The sequence below is a fragment of the Primulina huaijiensis genome, chromosome 1 (assembly GCF_012295235.1).
Source record: "Primulina huaijiensis isolate GDHJ02 chromosome 1, ASM1229523v2, whole genome shotgun sequence".
Taxonomy (NCBI): Eukaryota; Viridiplantae; Streptophyta; class Magnoliopsida; order Lamiales; family Gesneriaceae; genus Primulina; species Primulina huaijiensis.
The window spans coordinates 14,294,078-14,313,811 of NC_133306.1; positions in this window are offsets into that span (position 1 = coordinate 14,294,078).

Sequence of the window (19,734 nt, forward strand, 5' to 3'; positions counted from 1 at the left end):
TCACTATTATATGGTGTATTGTTCTCTGAGTTGATTACAGCATCTATTTGCAAAGACTGAATCAGAACCGATTCTGGATCAGAGGTATATGATCAGAGGAGGACTGAGACATACTGTATAGATTGTGTACTAATCCGTTTGATAATCAGATATGCCGCTTCGACGAGTACCGCAACCAGTAGCAGGTCGGGCACCTGAACAGGGCAGTACGTCTAATGATCCGATGGATGTGACCGCTACACCGATGGAGACTTTGTTAAAGCGGTTTCAGTCATTCCGACCACCGACACTGAAGGGCACAGAAAATTTAGTTGAATGTGAAAGTTGGCTCGATGACCTCGAGTTGTTATTTGAATCTCTTGACTACACTGACGAGCGACGAGTAAAACTTATTGGGCATAAACTGAAAGAAGTTGCAAAGAACTGGTGGCTTACCACGAAAAGGGGGTGGAAGCTGGACTGCTTAGGCAACGAAGCACTCCTTATGTCACTCCGAGTCCAAGACCACCACAGCCCTCTTTTCAACTTCCTCCCAGATTCGAGAGCAGTGGTAATAGCAGCGGGAGAAAAGACCAGTTGAAAGCGAAAGGCAAACAATTCAAGAGATCAGGGAGAAGTTCGACGAGTTTCAGTGGATCACGACAGAGAGGTCCTGGCCAGAGTACAGAGTATACATGTGTGTATTGCAGTTCTTGTGGAGGCAGACATGTCACTGAACAGTGTCAGGGCGTGATGGGTCGTTGCAATATCTGCAGACAGCAAGGACACTTCGCCAGGGTTTGTCCACAGAAAGGGGTACAGAAAGCTCAGAGTGTAGGAGCATCTGGTTCCGTAAATCAGCCTGAGAGTCAAGCTTCATCTGTTCATTCCTTTCAGCCAACCCCTACACAGACCCAGCCCCAAGCCAGAGGTAGCCAGACAGTGAGCCAGCCTCCTAGACAGCAGGCTCGAGTATTTGCACTGACAGAAGAGCAGGCCCAAGATGCACCAGATGATGTGATCGTAGGTAACTGTTTTCTTTGCGGCTATCCTGCCTATGTATTGATAGATACAGGTGCATCTCATACATTTATATTAGAACGTTTTGCATTGATACGTGCATTGCCTGTCGAGTCATTATCTGTCGTAGTGTCTGTTACTTCTCTGTTGGGAAATGGTCTTATATCCGTGACTTAAGTTAGACAGTGTATGCTACAGTTCGAGGGTCACGAGATTGAGTTAGACTGTGTTGTGCTTGGGCTATCTGATTTTGATTGTATTGTCGGTATTGATATGTTAACAAAGTACCGAGCAACTGTAGATTATTTCCAGAAGATTGTCAGGTTCAGACCAGAGATGGCTTACAAATGGAAATTCTACGGTAAGGGTTCCAGATCTCGGATTCCCTAAATATCTGTTTTGACGATGACACGATTGTTACAGAGAGGAGCAGAAGGGTTCCTTGTCTATTCAGTAGATCTACTGAAATCGAGCCCGTCATTGGCAGATCTGCCAGTGGTACGTGAGTTTGCCGATGTATTCCCCGACGAGATTCCAGGGTTACCTCCATCTCGAGAGGGAGATTTTAGCATCGATCTCATTCCAGGTATTGTTTCTATATCCCGAGCTCCGTACAGAATGGCACCTATTGAACTGAAAGAACTGAAAACACAATTAGAAGATCTTCCAGCCAAGGGATATATCAGACCGAGTGTGTCTCCTTGTGGCGCTCCCGTACTGTTTGTTCGAAAGAAAGATGGTTCGATGAGACTTTGTATTGACTACCGGCAACTGAACAAGGCGATGGTAAAGAACAAATACCCATTGCCTCGTATCGACGAATTATTTGATCAGTTGCAGGGATCTACTGTCTATTCTAAGATTGATTTGAGATCCGGATATCACCAACTGAGAGTCCGAGATGTTGATATACCAAAGACATCATTCCGAACCAGGTACGGACATTATGAATTTATTGTCATGCCTTTCCGTTTAACAAATGCTCCATCGTTATTTATGGGACTGATGAATCATGTCTTTCAGAAATATCTGGATGAGTTTGTAATTGTTTTTATCGATGATATTTTGGTATATTCCAAGAGTATGTTTGAGCATGCCGAACACTTAAGAATTGTGTTGCAGACGCTGAGAAATGAGAAATTATATGCTAAACTGTCAAAATGCGAGTTTTGGTTGAAACAGGTTGTCTTTTTGGGGCATATCATATCTGGAGACGGTATTTCTGTTGATCCAAGTAAGGTTGAAGCTGTAATCAGTTGGCCTAGACCGACGTCTATGCCAGAGATACGCAGTTTCACTGGTCTAGCAGGGTACTATCGACGATTCATCAAAGATTTGTCCAGTATCGCGAAGCTGATTACCCAGTTGACACAAAAGAATGCGCCATTTGTGTGGTCCGAAGCTTGTGAGTCTAGCTTCTTGGAGTTGAAGAGACGATCGACCAGTGCTCCAGTATTGACGATACCTTCAGGTACGGGGGATTTCGTTGTATATTGTGATGCATCTCACAAAGGGTTAGGATGTATTCTTATGCAGCGAGGACATGTGATTGCATATGCCTCGAGACAATTGAAGCCACACGAGACTCGTTACCCAATTCATGATCTTGAATTGGCGGCCATTGTATTTGCACTGAAGATATGGCGACACTATCTCTACGGCGAGAAGTTTGAAATCTATTCTGATCACAAAAGCCTGAAGTATCTGTTTTCTCAGTCATAATTGAACATGAGACAACGAAGATGGCTTGATCTGCTGAAAGACTTTGATTGCGAGATCAAGTATTATCCAGGAAAATCAAATGCAGCGGCTGATGCACTAAGTCGAAAGGCATGTTCTTTATCCTTATCGACGATAGGCGTTTCAAATCTGATTGAAGATTGCTGTTTGTCTGGATTAGTATTTGATACAGATTATAAGCCACTGAGATTGTGTGCTATTCAAGTCGAGTCAGAGTTAATTGTGAAAATCAAAGCAGCGCACAAGGTTGATCAGAACATTCAAAAATCGATAGAGATGGTCAGAGCAGGGCATCAATCAGAATATCAGGTACGTGACAGTGTATTGTATGTGAATAATCGAATGGTTGTGCCGGATGTTTCAGACTTGAGACAACAAATATTGTCAGAAGCGCATAGCAGTCGATTCAGTATTCATCCTGGTGGCAGAAAAATGTATAATGATTTGAAGTCGCAGTTTTGGTGGAAACAGATGAAATCAGATATTGCAGAATTTGTATCCAAATGTCTGAATTGCCAAAAGGTGAAGGCCGAGAGAAAGAAACCCGGAGGTTTACTTCAGAGTTTATCTATTCCTTAATGGAAATGAGATCACATTTCCGTGGACTTTGTTACGAAGTTACCACGATCATCCCGAGGTTGTAATGCGATTTGAGTTGTGATAGACAGATTGACAAAATCAGCATGTTTTATTCCATACAGAATGATGTATCGATATGATCAGATGGCAGAGATATATGTCAGGGAGATAGTCAGATTGCATGGTGTGCCGAAGTCGATCGTATCAGATCGTGATCCATGATTCACTTCACACTTTTGGCACAGTCTGCAACAGGCTTTAGGTACGACATTGCACCTGAGTACTGCTTACCATCCCCAGATAGAAGGACAGTCAGAGCGGACTATCCAGACCTTAGAGGATATGCTAAGAACTGTAGTACTAGATTTTGGCACTAGTTGGCAAGATTCACTCCCTCTTTGTGAATTCTCGTACAACAACAGCTATCAGACGAGCATAGAGATGGCACCGTTTGAGGCTATATACAGAAAGAAGTGCAGATCTCCACTGTTTTGAGATGACATCTCAGAAGTACCAGAGCTTGGGCCTGATATGATCCGAGAGATAACTGATAAAGTAAGACTGATCCAGAAAAGAATGAAGACAGCTCAGGATAGACAAGCCAAGTATGAGAATGTACGTCGTCGACCGTTAGTGTTTGAACAGAGAGGCAGAGTATTCCTGAAGATCTCTCTTTTCAGAGGTGTTGTCAGATTTGGTAAACACGGTAAGTTGTCTCCTAGATACATCGGCCCGTACGAAATTCTTGAAAAAATTGTCAATCGTGCATATCGACTTGCTCTTCCTCCTTCTCTATTTGGGATACATGATGTCTTCCATGTATCGATGCTGTGTAAATATATGCCTGATGCTTCTCATGTCATTCAGCTTGATGAAGCCGAGCTTGACGACACTTTGAGTTATATTGAACTGCCAATTCAGATTCTTGATTGGAAAGACAAACAGCTCAGAACGAAGACTATTCCACTGGTGAAAGTCCAATGGAGTCGTCATGGCATTGAAGAAGCTACCTGGGAGACAGAATCAGATATGAGACAGAGATTCCCCGAACTGTTCCGCTGATGTGAGTTTTCGATACAATTTTATCATACCTTCTTATTGATATGTTTTATTCGCCTGTGATTTCGGGGACGAAATCATATCTTGGGGGGGAGAAATTTAAGGCCCAAAATTTTTGTTATTATAAGCGGACATGATTGGTTGATAATTGATGTGCTATTAGATGTATTTTATCGGACCGGAAAAGACGAGAAAATATACAAAATGTGTGCGAGGACAGTACCCCTCGCGCATATGCGCGACACTGATGGGCGCATATGCGCGAGGCAGGCAGAGGACCTCGCGCATATGCGCGAGTGGGCGAAACAGAGCGCATATGCGCGAGGAGGTGTGCTTCAAAATGTTAAGTCCAGAGAATCTCGCGCATATGCGCGGAAGAAGGGCGCGCGTATGCGCGAGCTGCCAAAAAGAGAAATTCCGAGACCCGTAGGTCTCGCTCATATGCGCGAGACGTGCAGACCAAAGAATAAGCCATGTGTCCTTGCCATGCATATATAATGTGTTATCTTCATTCCCAACTTGATATGGACGAGAGAAAAACAATAAAAGCTTCAGAATTTCCTTCAAGTTGCATCCTAGCTTAGATTGATGGTTTCGCAAGATCCGGCCAACCGAATTTGTATCCGAGTCTATATTTGTGCTCCTCTTATTATTAGCTTCAAAAGGATGTAAGTATTAATACATTCATCATGTTTTGAAGTTGAGATGATTGGGGAAATCAGAGTTTGATTGTTATTATTTGTTCTTGTGATTATTGGGAACGTTTATTCGCAACCGGATCGAAGAACGGTTATGATATATGATTTTTATAAATTTCAGCATGTCTTGAGTTGAGTTATGTAGATTTTGAGATGATGGAATATAATTGGGATGATTATGAGATTTTATTGATATTGATTATTGATAATTGAGTTGACCGGTATCGCGAGATTACGCTGTTACGCCGTCGAAATATGCCGAGATTGAATATTGATGCATATGTGTGTTCCTTTGAGTTAGAGGTTGATATGGTATATTTATACATGTCGTTGCAGATCTGTGTTGACATATTTGATATCGAGATTTCAAGACTTCGACTTATTCAATCGAAACTACGACAAGAAAGGTATAATTCATGTTGATTCGGGAAGATACAACTCGAGTTAGATTTGATTCGAGTTTCCCAAAATCACATACTAGATTTCTATACCTTGCTATTCTTGTGCTTTATTTTGATTTATATACAAGCATTGAGATAGGAGAGTCATTGGCAGAATTGCCAAGTTCTACATGTTCGGTGGTATCGAAGCACAGGAGAAGATCGACTCCGATTGTAGATATTCGATACAGACAGGGCCGAAGTCTAGGAATAAGACGTACCGCCACCACGATTGGGAGGGTAGGTGGGAGACTTTTTACATCTTATTCACACCGTGATCCCTAGATTTAGATATAAATTGAGTCAAGAATAAGAGTCGAAGATTTGTTATCTGTAGTCATTAATGTGTAACGATTACTGATTCATGTATCATGATTTTGTATTTCCTTGCATGACATGCATGTATACATGTTTTATACTGGGATTTGTTTGCACCGGAGTATCCGACTGTTGTTGTGTCTATATGTGTGCATGACAACAGGTGGGACAGGATCAGGGTCACGCAGAGGATGAGAGATCGAGGTTAGAGTGGTGATTACGGGCATAGCAGAGGAACTAGTAGTGTTTACAGTTGATATGTAATGTGTAATAAACTCTAGTTGTACTATTTGAATGGAACAAGACGTGTATCTACTTTTGTTAAAATAAAATAAAGATGTCGTTTGTGTATGATTTATATACAATCGTTTTTTATATTAAAAGCAAAATTTTGACCCACATTTTCTAGCAAAGATCCAATTAATCCCAAAGAAAATTGTGTCAGAGCCGGGGTCCCCACAAGAAACCACACTTTTTCTGCCATGCCAGATCTTATATGGTGTTTTCATATGATTTTTATTAATAATCGATCTGTTATAAGTGTAACAATCAGTGTTTACTGCTTCAGCCCAAAACCTTTGAGAAATACCAGAATCAGCAAGCATTGTTCTAGCAGCTTCTTTAAAGGTCCGATTTCTTCTCTCAGCTACACCATTTTGCTGAGGGGTTCTAGCTACTGAGAGCTCATGCTTGATTCCAGTATTTTCTAAAAAAGTTGAAAGATTTTGATTGAAGAATTCAGTCCCTCTGTCAGACCTTATTCGATCAATCCCACCTAATTTTTCATTTAAAAGTCTTTTAAAGAGCTTAATCAGTTGTGCAGCAGTTTGGTCTTCGGATTTGAGAAAAATAACCCACGTAAATCTTAAAAAATCAAACACTACCACTAAGGTGTATTTCATTCCCCCTAAAGTTTAAGTGGTTCAACCTCTTATGCCATAACCAGTTTTTAGAAGATTTGGAAGCAATGAAACAAACTGGTGCATAAGATTGTTTAGTCCGACTGACTTTATAAGTGTTTCCACAACGATTTCCAGTTAAGATGACCTCATCAGTTGAGTCTCTAATCGAACACGTGTGTCTGTCAAACTGAACTGAGAAATTATTGGCGTATAACTTACTGATGCTTATCAAGTTATACTTCAAATTCTCAACTAGCAAAACATATTTAATTGTAAAGTTACCATGGATAAGCTTACCCTTACACACAATCTTACCTTTGGAGTTGACTCCAAAACTGATGTTTGGTCCAGTATATTTGATCAATTGAGATAGCAGATTTGCATCTCCTGTCATATTCCGCGAACAGCCACTGTCTAGATACCAAGTTGATTCTTTGTTTGATCCTGTTACGTGCAATCACACACAATATATAATTTTGGTACCCATATTCATTTGGGTCCTAAACAGATTAGTCTTTTAGGAACCCAGACTTGGACCAGTCTAACTGACTTCCCAGTTGCTGTGTTCCAAATGGTCTTTCTCGAATTCTTGGCAATATGTGAGTGGTGTGAGGACGAAACAATATGATTTGTATCCTTCTTCAACTAACTATTCTTTTGATATCGTTTCTGAACTGGCTTACAGTTGTAGTGTCACGCCCCGAGTCCGAAGCATTGGTGACATCCGGCATTGTTTAACAATTATATTGAAAACAATAAAGCCTCGTATCAAATCAAACCAGTCTTTTTCATAAATAGGGTATTGTCTTACAATGACAAAGGAATAAACTTTTACATCAGAGTTTGCAGAAACTAAACAAAAGAAAAGAGTACAAATTCTCGATTTCCTGATCTTGAAATCCAATCACCATCCCCAAAACGCTTCTTGTTCTTCCTCTTTCACTTGCTCTTCATTTTTATCTGAAATTTGTAAGGGGTGAGTGTTTTGGGAAACACTCAGCAAGTGGGGGTCGATCGATTCCAAAGATACATATAGAATTTAATTCTTTTTAAAAATTTCCTTTAACATACTTTCATAGCATACTTTCAAAACTCAATATGCTTGTCTGGACACAACGAATAAGAGACGAAACTTATCAAATGATTCCGAACAGAACATAAACATTTCAAATCATTTCAGAGCAGACAAAACACACTGTTACTCATCTCATTTCCATGGTCAAATTGTCCCCAATATGTTAGTCTTCTAAGAGGTGAGGCCAGAACATGGTTTTATACCCACCAATGGGGGCCAGAACAGAACATGGTTTTATACACACCAATGGGGGCCAGAACAGAACTACAATTCTCGTCCCATTTCAAATTCGAATCGTAACAGTGCAACAGAATTCAGAAGTAACAGACAGAATTTTTCAGCTATTCAGATTTCAGAGTTATTCATCCAAACACAGCGGAACCAAGAATCTCGAAACTTAGAAAAGAATACATAATCGATCGAAATTTAAAATAGAACACACTGACATTTTCGAAAAAAGGACACACCAACATGCATGTCACGTTATTTATATCAAAGTTTAAAATAGAAACAAATACTTAACCAAAAGTCCACTTAACGTTTTTTTTAAGGTAAACTCGAAAATTGTATACTTTGGCACGAAATTTCCTCTCGCAATTTGGGCAGCACTTTGACTTAGAACTTTAGCTCTTGACTTAACACACAAACCATGCAACGATGCTTCCTCCTTGCTTGAATCGGCCGAGGGCTTTTGTGAAGAGGGGAGAGCCGAAACTTTTTGAGAGGTTGAAGGAGAAATTGTGAAGTGCATCTCCTAGCATTGCATGTCATATTTATAGATGAGTCTTGTCCTTTTGTCTTTCCCTTTGGCCGAATTCTCGGGTCTCAAGTTTGGTCATCATTGTGTTTCAATTCTCCATGCATTCCTCAAGTTCAAAAGGCTATCCATAATTGTGGTCCAAAATCCCATGCACCCTTAATTGTCATCTTGATTTTCTAAAGGGTCATTTCTTACATCATTAATATGTCTTAACCTTTAGCTCATCCCTTAGCTTCATCCTTGGTTCTCTCAAAGGTTGATTCTTGCATAATAAGTTTGTCTAATTCTTTGGCTCATCTTGTAGCTCCCTTTTTGTTTTTGTTAGGACAAGCTTGGTTGAGCTGCTTTGAGCTGAAGGATTGTGTCCTTGAGCTGGGGTTTTACTCCTTCCGTGGTAACTTCTGTTAATATGCGGTTAATTATAGCTTGGCCTCCCGCTAAGCTAATCCCTGAGCTTTGAAGTTATTCTCTCGAGCTAAATTTACTGAAAATTTAAGTTAATATTCAAGTTGTTTAATTGTAACGAAAATTGTCGAACTTATTTTAAGTTAACTTTCAAGTTCATATCACCTACTTGATGAGCTCTGGATCGGAAAATCTCGGGTTCTCACATGTAGTAATTGTAATATCTATTCCTTGAGTACTGATTTTTGCGACTGAATCATTTAGGTGACCAGTTTCTTTCATCAGTTGAACTCTCAGAGCTATATCCAATTCCATACCGTTTGCCTTTGTTCTTAATTTCAGTCAATTGAACATAATGTTTACTTGGTTCTGAGAATTCATATACCATAGTTGATTTTACAAAGGTAATGTACTTTCTTTTGTTTTCATTCAACCTTGGCTGTGTATAACTTGCAGAATTTTCATCATGATTATTAAAACCCAAACCAATTTTATCAGCAACAGATTTTTGAGAATTCTGCATTTCAGTCAATGCAACTGAAGACTTGTTCCAAGCTTGAATCAGTTCAGTATGTTTTGAAATTTCAGTTTTTAACTGACATATCAAGGATTGATTTTCAATCATTTCAGTTTTTTGCTGTGCAATCTCCTTTTTTAGACTCAACAGTTCAACTGACTTAGCAGTTTCTGTTTTGTTGTCATTGGGATCAGTTTGCTCAGTTCTAACCTTCTGAAATGATCGAGCAAGTTTGTGATTGTGGGGACCCGGGCTCTAACTCAATTCTTTTTGGGATTAATTGGATCTTTGTTAGAAAATGTGGGTCAAAATTTTACTTTTAATATTAAAACAAATGTAAATAAACCTACACAAGTAATGTCTCCATTTTATTTCAATAAACATAAATCCATGTCTTATTTCAGTACATTCATACCAACTAGTGTTCAATACCAACTACAAACCACATTGTAGTACATGTCTAGTAAGAAACCACTAGAAATCTTCTTCTACGCCCGTAATCTCCACGCTATCTCGATCTCTCATCTTTGTCTCGACCCTGATCCTGTCCCACCTGTGATCATGCGCACATACAGACACAACCACAGCCGGATACTCCGGTGAGAACAAATCCTAGTATAAAACACGGTACACATGCATATACACAATATAAATCATGCAGCATACTCTCATGAATAGAATCAATGGCAATAGGTTCCATAATTTATCGAATGTCTACAATCGGAGTCAATTCTGCTCCTATGCATTGATATCACCGAACGTCTAGCTTGGCAAGTCTGCCATTGACTCTCATATCTTAAATGCTTGAATATAAATCTATAAACAAAGCATCAACATATAAAAAGGTAACAATCTAGTATGTGATTTTGGGAAACTCAAATCAGATCTAATTCGAGTTATATCTTCCCGAATCAACATGAATTATACCTCTCTTTCTGTCAATCTGATTCTGTCAAAGTCTCGAACTCAAAGCCTGTCAATACTCAATCTGGCAATGACAATATCGAGGAGTACAATATCAATACACCGATCAATTCAATACTAGATATAATCAGAATTAAATCAAATTCTGTTTCGACAGCATAACTGCACAATCTCAATATACCCGACAATACAAATATCAACAGATAGCAATCTCAACTCATAATCCGTAACAATACAAATCTGATATCAATTCTCATTCAATTTAACTCCGAAATTCCTAACAATTCTATACGGTATCCGTTCTTCAATCCAGTTTCGATTATATGAGGTCTAACATATCAAAAACATCATATAGGAATAATATCAGATTCTTGCAATACCATAATTTCAAATCATCTCAAAACGTAGTAAAACTTACGTCCAGTTGAAGCCTGCGTCGACAGGAACACAGTACTAAAGTCGGATCGAAATTCTGACTGGCGGATCTTGCACAATCACAAATCTAAAATATGAAAAGGCATAAGGATTTCCGTAGCTTTCTCGTTTCCTTCTTTCCAAATGAATCTGAATGAAGCAGCTTGTGTATATATATCTCAAGTTGCATGTAAGTGAAACGTGGCTCATTTTCATACAAATAAGGCGGCGCTCGGGCGGTCACAATTACCGCTCGGGCGCCGAACACTCTGTACGGTACCTTAACGTGTTACACTGGCGCTCGGGCGGTGATTTTCTACCGCTCGGGCGCCAGATGTTCTGTCCAAATGATCATCGTATTGAACATTGGCGCTCGGTCGGTCATTTTCTACCGCTCGGGCGCCAATAGTTCTGTCCAAAAAATTGCATAATCATATGCTTTGCCCAATCTAGTCTCGGAATGGTCCGTCTATAATTACATCAATTCAAAATCAATAATCTCAGCTCAACATGATATAAAATCTCGGGCATTACAGTGATACTCATTTAATATGTCATATAATGTGATAATGAGTTCCTCACGTGTGAAATCAGTAGAGCTGAAGTCAAATACCTGTTAACTTGCTGACTCCAGTTCCGCATCATCTTCCATTAAACACTTGACTTCCTCCTCATATTCACTTGAACTGATTGGGCTATCTGGTTCTGACACATCACTGTCAGTTTCTGCACACTTAGATTTGCTCTCTTCAGCCAAAAGTATTTCATGTTTCTTTTTGAATGATTTCTTGTCATCCTTGGTCCTTCTTCTGTGCTTATAGGGCTTCTTTTCAGTTGATCCTAGACTATCTTTCTTTGGCTTAGGACAGTCTGCTATGAAATAACCAGATTTGCCACAGTTGTAGCAAGCATACGATTCTTCTTTGGACTGATTTTTCTGATATTGCTTCTGGAAGTTCCCTTGATTCTTCCTCATAAACCTTCAAAATTTCTAGGCAAACAATGACATAGCATTATTGCTCAGTTGATCAGCAGATTTGTCAACTGAACCAGTTAGTTCCAGTCTGACAGCAGTTGAAGCAGTTGTGGCAGTTGGTATTGAAGGTTCTCCTTCTCTGGTTTGTAGTTCAAACTCCTAAGCCTTTAGATCAGCAAACAAGTCATGAAGTTCGATCTTGTTAAGATCATTTGACTCTCTCCTTGCCATGGTCTTGACATCCCACTACTTGGGAAGACCTCTGACAACCTTCAGTGCCACTTCTTTGTTCGAGTACACTTTTCCAAGTGCATTCAGCTCATTGATAATACCATTGATCCTCTCATCATAATCGTGCATGGATTCTCCAGCCTTTATCTTGATGTTATCTAATTTCTGAACAGCAACCGATAGCTTGTTCTATTTTGCTTGCTCGTTTCCTTCACATAGCCGGATCAGTTTCTCCCATATCTCTTTGGCAGTTTTGCACATTTTGATTTTGCTGAAAATGACTTTATCCAGCGTTTTGTATAAGATATCCTTCGCCACATTGTCTAGGTTGGCTTTCCTATTGTCCTCAGTTGTCCATTCCTCTTTGGGATTTTCTATGCGATGACGTGCCCCATCAGTAATGGCAACTGCTGTATTTGCTTTTAGGATCTTCATGGGACAAACAGTGATGACATACCACATGTCGTCATCTTGTGCAGCTAAATGAGCCTGCATTCTGATTTTCCAATCGTCAAAGTCTTCTCTGGAAAAAATCGGTATTTTATTGAATGAAGACATGTTGATCAGTTTTGTGAATAAGAATATTCTGAGACAAGATTCAACTGCTCTGATACCACTTGTTAGGATCGGTTGATTGGTTGGGAAACGTTTAAAATGGGGGTTGAATACACACACGATTTTACAATCTATTCGAATGAAGTGTCAGTTCTGTGACGAATTGAAACTTAGGAATCTCGTCGGTCAATGACAATCAGTTTAACTGATAATAGTTGCGGAATTAAACTGACTGAAAGATAGAATAAATAACTGAAGTAAGAACACACAAAGATTTATGGATGTTCGAAGACTTCAAATGCTCCTACGTCACCCCTTCTATCACAAGGATATGATATGCACTAAAATATTTTGATCGATACAAAACTTATAAAGACCTATTTCAGTTTGGACTTAACACTGCCAAAACTGAAATTCTTAGTTTACAAAATATCTCACAGTTCTTTGACTATTCTTAGTACAACTGACCTAATAAAAGATCAAATAAACTACAAGACATTTTGTGCTTATAAGCTCGAAAGGTAGCCTCAAATGCTACAAATATAACTTATAAACGTGAGCTTTTTTATTCTTGAATAAGAGCGAAAAATTCAGCAGGGTAAAAGCAAGCTTGAGAGAATAGATAGATCAATTAGATGTGTTTTTCTCAACTGCTCTTCTCACCTATTTATAGGCTTCTCTTCAACGATATCATTAAATATAATTTGAATCTTTATATCCGTTGATTGCCACGTCAAAATTCCTCTGACATTCGTACACTGTAATCTCTGAAATGCGGCATTCCACTATGAGTTGCAGTCTGCTTTGTACTGTTGTCGGTTGTGTGTCCTTTTCTACAACTGATGACGTGTACAGCTTGAGTGATCAGCTGATAAGCAATCGCTGGTAAGCTCATGACTGAATGTATCGACTGATCAGTTGGAAACTGATCAGTCGGTTGACTTCGTAGGTTCAGTTCAGCTGGTTTCAGTTGCTTTCGATAAACTTTGCATTAATCTTCAGTTAGGCAAATGTATGTTGATTTATGTGGTTCAATTACATGATCAGTTTAGTCCAAATAAACACCTAGTTTGACAAACAATCGAAATTAAGTTTCCAACACTTTATAATAATTAAACATGCATATAACGTTTTTCTTTTAAACCAAGCATGAAACATATCTTTTAACATTATCGTTTCACCGTAAAAACCCATAAAATTTTAAAATAAATGTTTTAATATCATAAAAATCCATAAAAGTTAACAATAAACATTTTAACATATAAAGATCCATAAACATTTTAAAATAAACATTTTAACATATTAACTAATAAAAACACATAAACATAAACATTTTAACATATTAAATCCATAAACAATTAAAATACATATTTTAACATATAAAAATTCATAAATATTTAAAATAATCATATTAGCAATAAAAACAACATTCAGGACACTGCCATGACGTTTACTAATTTTCATGTATAAAATTACCGTTTTGGCCCTAGACGTTTAATTTCACGTTTTTGACATTTTCTTAATTCGGCTGACTCTAGACAATCCCAAATAATTACTTAAGCTTACATTAATTTTCTCATATTTTTATTTATCTTAAATCGATGGCTTTTAATTTATTCTTTAAATGCATCATATTAATGAGTTTTAATCTCGAATTAAACCAAACTTTATATAAAATTCTCATATTTAAAACTTAGACATTTAATAATTATTTGACCCTCGTGAACAATGACTCGACCCCCGTGAGCCATGTTTCAACTCTTTAAAACCTTTAAACCCTAAATTCGAACCACACTAAGTCACCTCGAGCCATGTTTGTTCTTTCTCGAGCCAAGCCCAAACCATGCTGAGCCGAACCCTACCTAGCCCTTCTAGGAACCTCCTGGACCCTTAGAACCAAAGCACTCAGCCCCCAGCTCGAAACCGAAGCCCCAACTTCAGCTGCAAGCCACAGCCGAGAAACCCACTTGACAAGGACTCATGTTTTCTAGCTTAGCCACCTACCCAACAAGCCAGCCCTTGAACCAACCCCTCAGGCACCCTCCTAGGACCCTAATGACTTGACCTAGCCAAGCCTAAAGCCCCTTGGCCGAGCTTCTTTCTCCCTGCACGCTGTTGAACCCTGCACGTTTTCACCTTGGGCCCTCGGGTGGAGTCCTATCTTGCTAGGACTCCTCCCCAGCCTCTTGTCTCGAGTCTTATCCTGGCTAGGACTCTTTCCTTGACCCCTCATGGACCCTATCTAGCCCTTGTCCCAACCGTGACCCAAGCCAAGCAACCAACCCCATAAACCGAGCACCTAAGGTACACCAGCACATGATCGGTTCCAGCTTTGTTCTTCCTATTGTGCAACGTTTTTGGTTGTGTTCTAGGACTCTATATTTTTTGTAAAACCTCCTTGATCAATACCCTAACCATGGCATCCCCTTAACAACATAAATACATGATTTTGGATCAAATACATGCTTTAAAAATTCACATATGATGCATATACGAAATTGTTTCATGATGCAACTTGTTTTTCATGAAAATCGATTTTAAATAAATACTATGGTGTGATGGATGAGTAAAAAGAAGAACATGGCGTGCCTTTGCGTATTTTACACACGAATAAACGTTAACGGATCGAAGAACGATGGCACGAAGACGATGGCATGATTTTCCCTTGCAAATTTCGAAGCTTTCCCTTCAAAAATATGCGTGTGCCGTGACTTTGGAAGAAAAAGGAGTCGTGTGATTTGTTGGTAAAGTGCGGCGTGGGTTTACAATGCGTTATGTGGTAGGATTTGAGTTTTAAATAGTTAAATAACACACCAACAAAAGCTTTGGTTCATTAACAAGGTTAATTAGGCCCAATTAGTCCATTAGTGCTTAATTAAAATATGTTTTTTAATAAAGTTTGTGAATATATTAGTCGGGTTGCCAATACGTTCGTATTTTTGTTCAAAAACCAACACTGAAAAAAATTACGTCCGACGTATAAAATCACATCGAAACTAATTATTTTAAAAAATAAGAAAAAGCATCAATCATATTTCAAATAATTAAAAACAATTAACCAATAAAAACATTTTTTTATTTTTCAGCCCTCGGTCTCCGTTCCTCGATTGTAACTCGAATAACCTTTAAAAATACATTTTAATGCAACCATGGAGGAAAATATATTTTAAACATGTCAACATGCACAACATAATTATTTTATGCAATTATAGGAATTAATTGAAATACGCAAGGAATTTAATAACTTGTATGCATGTGGTTTACGTGGACCTTCGAATTTTCGGGGCGTTACAATCTTCCCCCCTTAAATTGAATTTCGTCCTCGAAATTCGCTTAGCCTTGATAATCAATAGTTTAGACTTAGTTCTAGTATCCGAAAAATCCACGCTTCCGCTGCGCTACTCTGATAAAACTTAAGTTCCAGAATGTCCTTACGTCTCCTTGATCCCAATTAAATTTTTCCTTCTAAATTCTTATTTTGAGAATCGCAATTTAAAACGACCCATGATGACTTAGTGCTATATTATTATAACATCGAATTTCAACTTTTATTAAAATTCTCAATATTAAAAGATGGATGACCACGCTTATCGTATATTGCTTTCCTTATTTTATCCCCAAAATGTTCATCAACTTATCATAATTCAACATTAAAATCTCAAATGCATCCGCTAACGCTTAAATTTTCAAGCCTAATATCGATTAATCCTACCAAACCCTTGATTAACATTCCTTATAACATTATAACCAAGATATCCCAAAGTTCTAAATATTCATTCAAGTCTAAATCATCAAAAATTCTTATCATTTAACAAATTCCATTCTCACTTATTGTTAATTAGTCCCCAAATTCCTTAACAATTGCAAAATAACTTTTTAATTTCCTCAAGAATTATCTAATTGATCCTTAATTTCGAAAATCCAACGATTAACCCATGACTTTTTGGCATTCTTAATTCTCTTCTACGGGTTTCCCATAACATAAATTTCGCTAATTTTAAACTTATTTACCCAAAAATCAATTTTCATAACCAAGTTTACTTTTTATCAAAACTTAAAATCCCAATTTATACTTTTTCTTATTTACAAAGATCATCGCAGTCTTCGAATCATTATCCCTTACGTGTAATTCCCAAAATTAACTCAACTAGTAATCGTGAATCATCATTATTTTCTTAGAAAAATCTACGTGTCTGTTGGAAATTAAATTTCGTATGTTTGACAGACTAAAGGGCTAAAAGATCGAATTAAGTGATCATATAAACTAAACATAATCGGACGCCTCAACTGAATCCAGCAACTAAACTATCCAAACAACTGATCTACGTAACTGGATGCGCAGTCAAATGACTGCAGTTGTGAACTTTATTAGCTTCTACCTTTCAGCTGGACACGTCATCAGTTGAAAACAACAACCGACAAATAGTACAACAGTCTGCAACTGTTAGTGGGAACGCCGTATTTTAGAAAAAGCGCACTGTACTATTGGCAGAAGAATTTTGACGTGGCACATCAACGGATAGAAAGTTTAAACCGCATTTAATATTACCATTGGAGGGAAGCCTATGAATAGCATAGAGAAGCAGCTAAAGAAGACACGAAAAACTTTACAATCAGTTGCGAAGAGTGAACAAGCAATCTTTCTTACTGTTACTCTTGTGAAACTTACGCGCACGCTTTTCATATACATTCATAACTGTTAGGCTATCTTTTGGGCACTTTAGCACGTTGTGATTACTGTGAAACTTGATCCTAGAGATCAGTTGTGCTAAGTTTTTCAATCGAGTATATTGAGTTGTTAACTAAGATTTTCAGTTTTGGCATTGTTAAGTCCAAACTGAAGTCGATATGTATAAGTCTTGTATTGATCAAAGTCTTTTAGTGGAAATGCTATCTTCGTGATAGAAGGGGTGACGTAGGAGTAATTGAAATCTCCGAACATCCAGAAACCAACCTTGTGCATCTTTTACAAGCTTTTCAGTTACTATATTTTATCTTTCAGTCAGTTATATTCCGCACTAAACTGTTAACTGACTGTGATCGACTGGAAAGATTTTGAGAATCAGTTTCTCACCAAACTGATTCAAACCTTCGAGAAAGAGTTAAAAACCGTGAGTGTTTATTCAACCTCCCCTTCTAAACACTCCTTATCCTCTAACCGATCCTATCAAGTGGTATCAGAGCGGTTTGATCTTGTCCTTGAATATTCTTATCCACGAAACTGATCATTATGACTTCATTCAACAAAATTCCTATGTTTTCTAGAGAAGAATTTGATGACTGGAAAATCAAAATTCCTATGTTTTCTAGAGAAGAATTTGATGACTGGAAAATCAAAATGCAGGCTCACGTAGCTGCACAAGATGACGATATGTGGTACGTCATTAGTGATGGACCCATGAAGATATTGAAAGCCAATACATATGTTGCCTTAACTGAAGGGGCACCTCATCGAATAGAAAAGCCCAGAGAAGAATGGACAGCTGAGGATAAAAGAAAAGCCAACTTGGATAATGTGGCGAAAGATATCTTAAACAAAACGCTGGATAAAGTTACTTTTAGCAAAATCAAAATGTGCAAAACAGCTAAGGAAATATGGGAAAAACTGATACAGCTGTGTGAAGGAAACGAGCAGACTAAAGAGAATAAGTTATCAGTTGCCGTTCAAAAATTTGATAACATCAAGATGAAAGCTGGATAAGCAATGCATGAATACGACGAAAGAGTCAGTTGCATTATCAATGAGTAAAATGCACTTGGAAAGGAGTATTCCAACAAAGAGGTTGCACTGAAAGTTGTCAGGGGTCTTCCCAAGGAGTGGGATGTTAAGACCATGGCGATGAGGGAGTCAAAGGACCTAAACAAGGTTGAGCTCCATGACCTGTTTGCTAATATGAAGGCTTATGAGTTTAAGCTACAGACTAGAGAAGGAGAACCTTCAACACCAGCAGCTACAACTGTGTCAAAGCTGAGCAATGATGCAATTTCATTGTTTGTCAAAAGTTTGGAAGGTTTATGAGGAAAAATCAAGGAAAATTCCAGAAGCAATACTAGAGAAACAATTCTAAATAAGAACCGTATACTTGCTACAACTGTGGCAAAGCTGGTCACTTTATTGCTGACTATGCCAAACCAAAGAAGGACAGCCGAGGTCCAGCTGAAAGAAGGAAAAAGCCCTATGAGCACAAAAGAAGGACCGAGGATGACAAAAAGACATTCAAAAAGAAACATGAGGTACTTTTAGCTAAGGAAAACAAATCTAAGTGGGCAGAAACTGACAGTGAGGAGTCAGAGCCTGAAACCTCATACAGTTCAAGTGATGAGGAAGAAGAAGTCAAATGCTTGATGGCTGACAATGAAGAGCTGGAGTCAGCAAGTGAACATGTATTTGATTTCAGCTCTACTGATTTCATTCGTGAGGAACTCATTATCACATTGCATGACATGGTAAATGAGTATCACAAATTTTCTCGATCATTTCAGAAGGTTAGAACTGAGCAAAATGATCCCAATGACAACAAAAAAAAAACTGATAAGTTAGTTGAACTGTTGAGTCTAAAAAGAGAGATTGCACAGCAAAAAGCTAAAATGATTGAAAATCAAGCCTTTATATGTCAGTTAAAAACTTAAATTTCAAAACATACTGAACTGATTCAAGCTTGGAACAAGTCTTCAGTTGCATTGGCTGAAATGCAGAATTCTCAAAAATCTGTTGCTGATAAAACCGGTTTGGATTTTAATAATCATGATGAAAATTCTGCAAGTGATACACATCCAAGGTTGAATGAAAACAAAGGAAAGTACATTACCTTTGTAAAATCAAATATGGTAAATGAATTCTCAGAACCAAGTAAACCAGTTGTTCAATTGACTGAAAGTAAGAACAAAGGCAAATGATATAGAATTCGATATAGCTCTGAGAGCTCAACTGATGAAACAAATTTGTCACCTAAACGATTCAGTCGCAAAAATTAGTACTCAAGGAATGGCTATTAAAATTACTACAACTGTAAGCCGGTTCAGAAACGATATCAAAAGAATAGTCAGTTGAAGAAGGATACAAATCATACTGTTTCATCTTCACACCACACACACATTGACAAGAATTCGAGAAAGGCTATTTGGAACACAACAACTGGGAA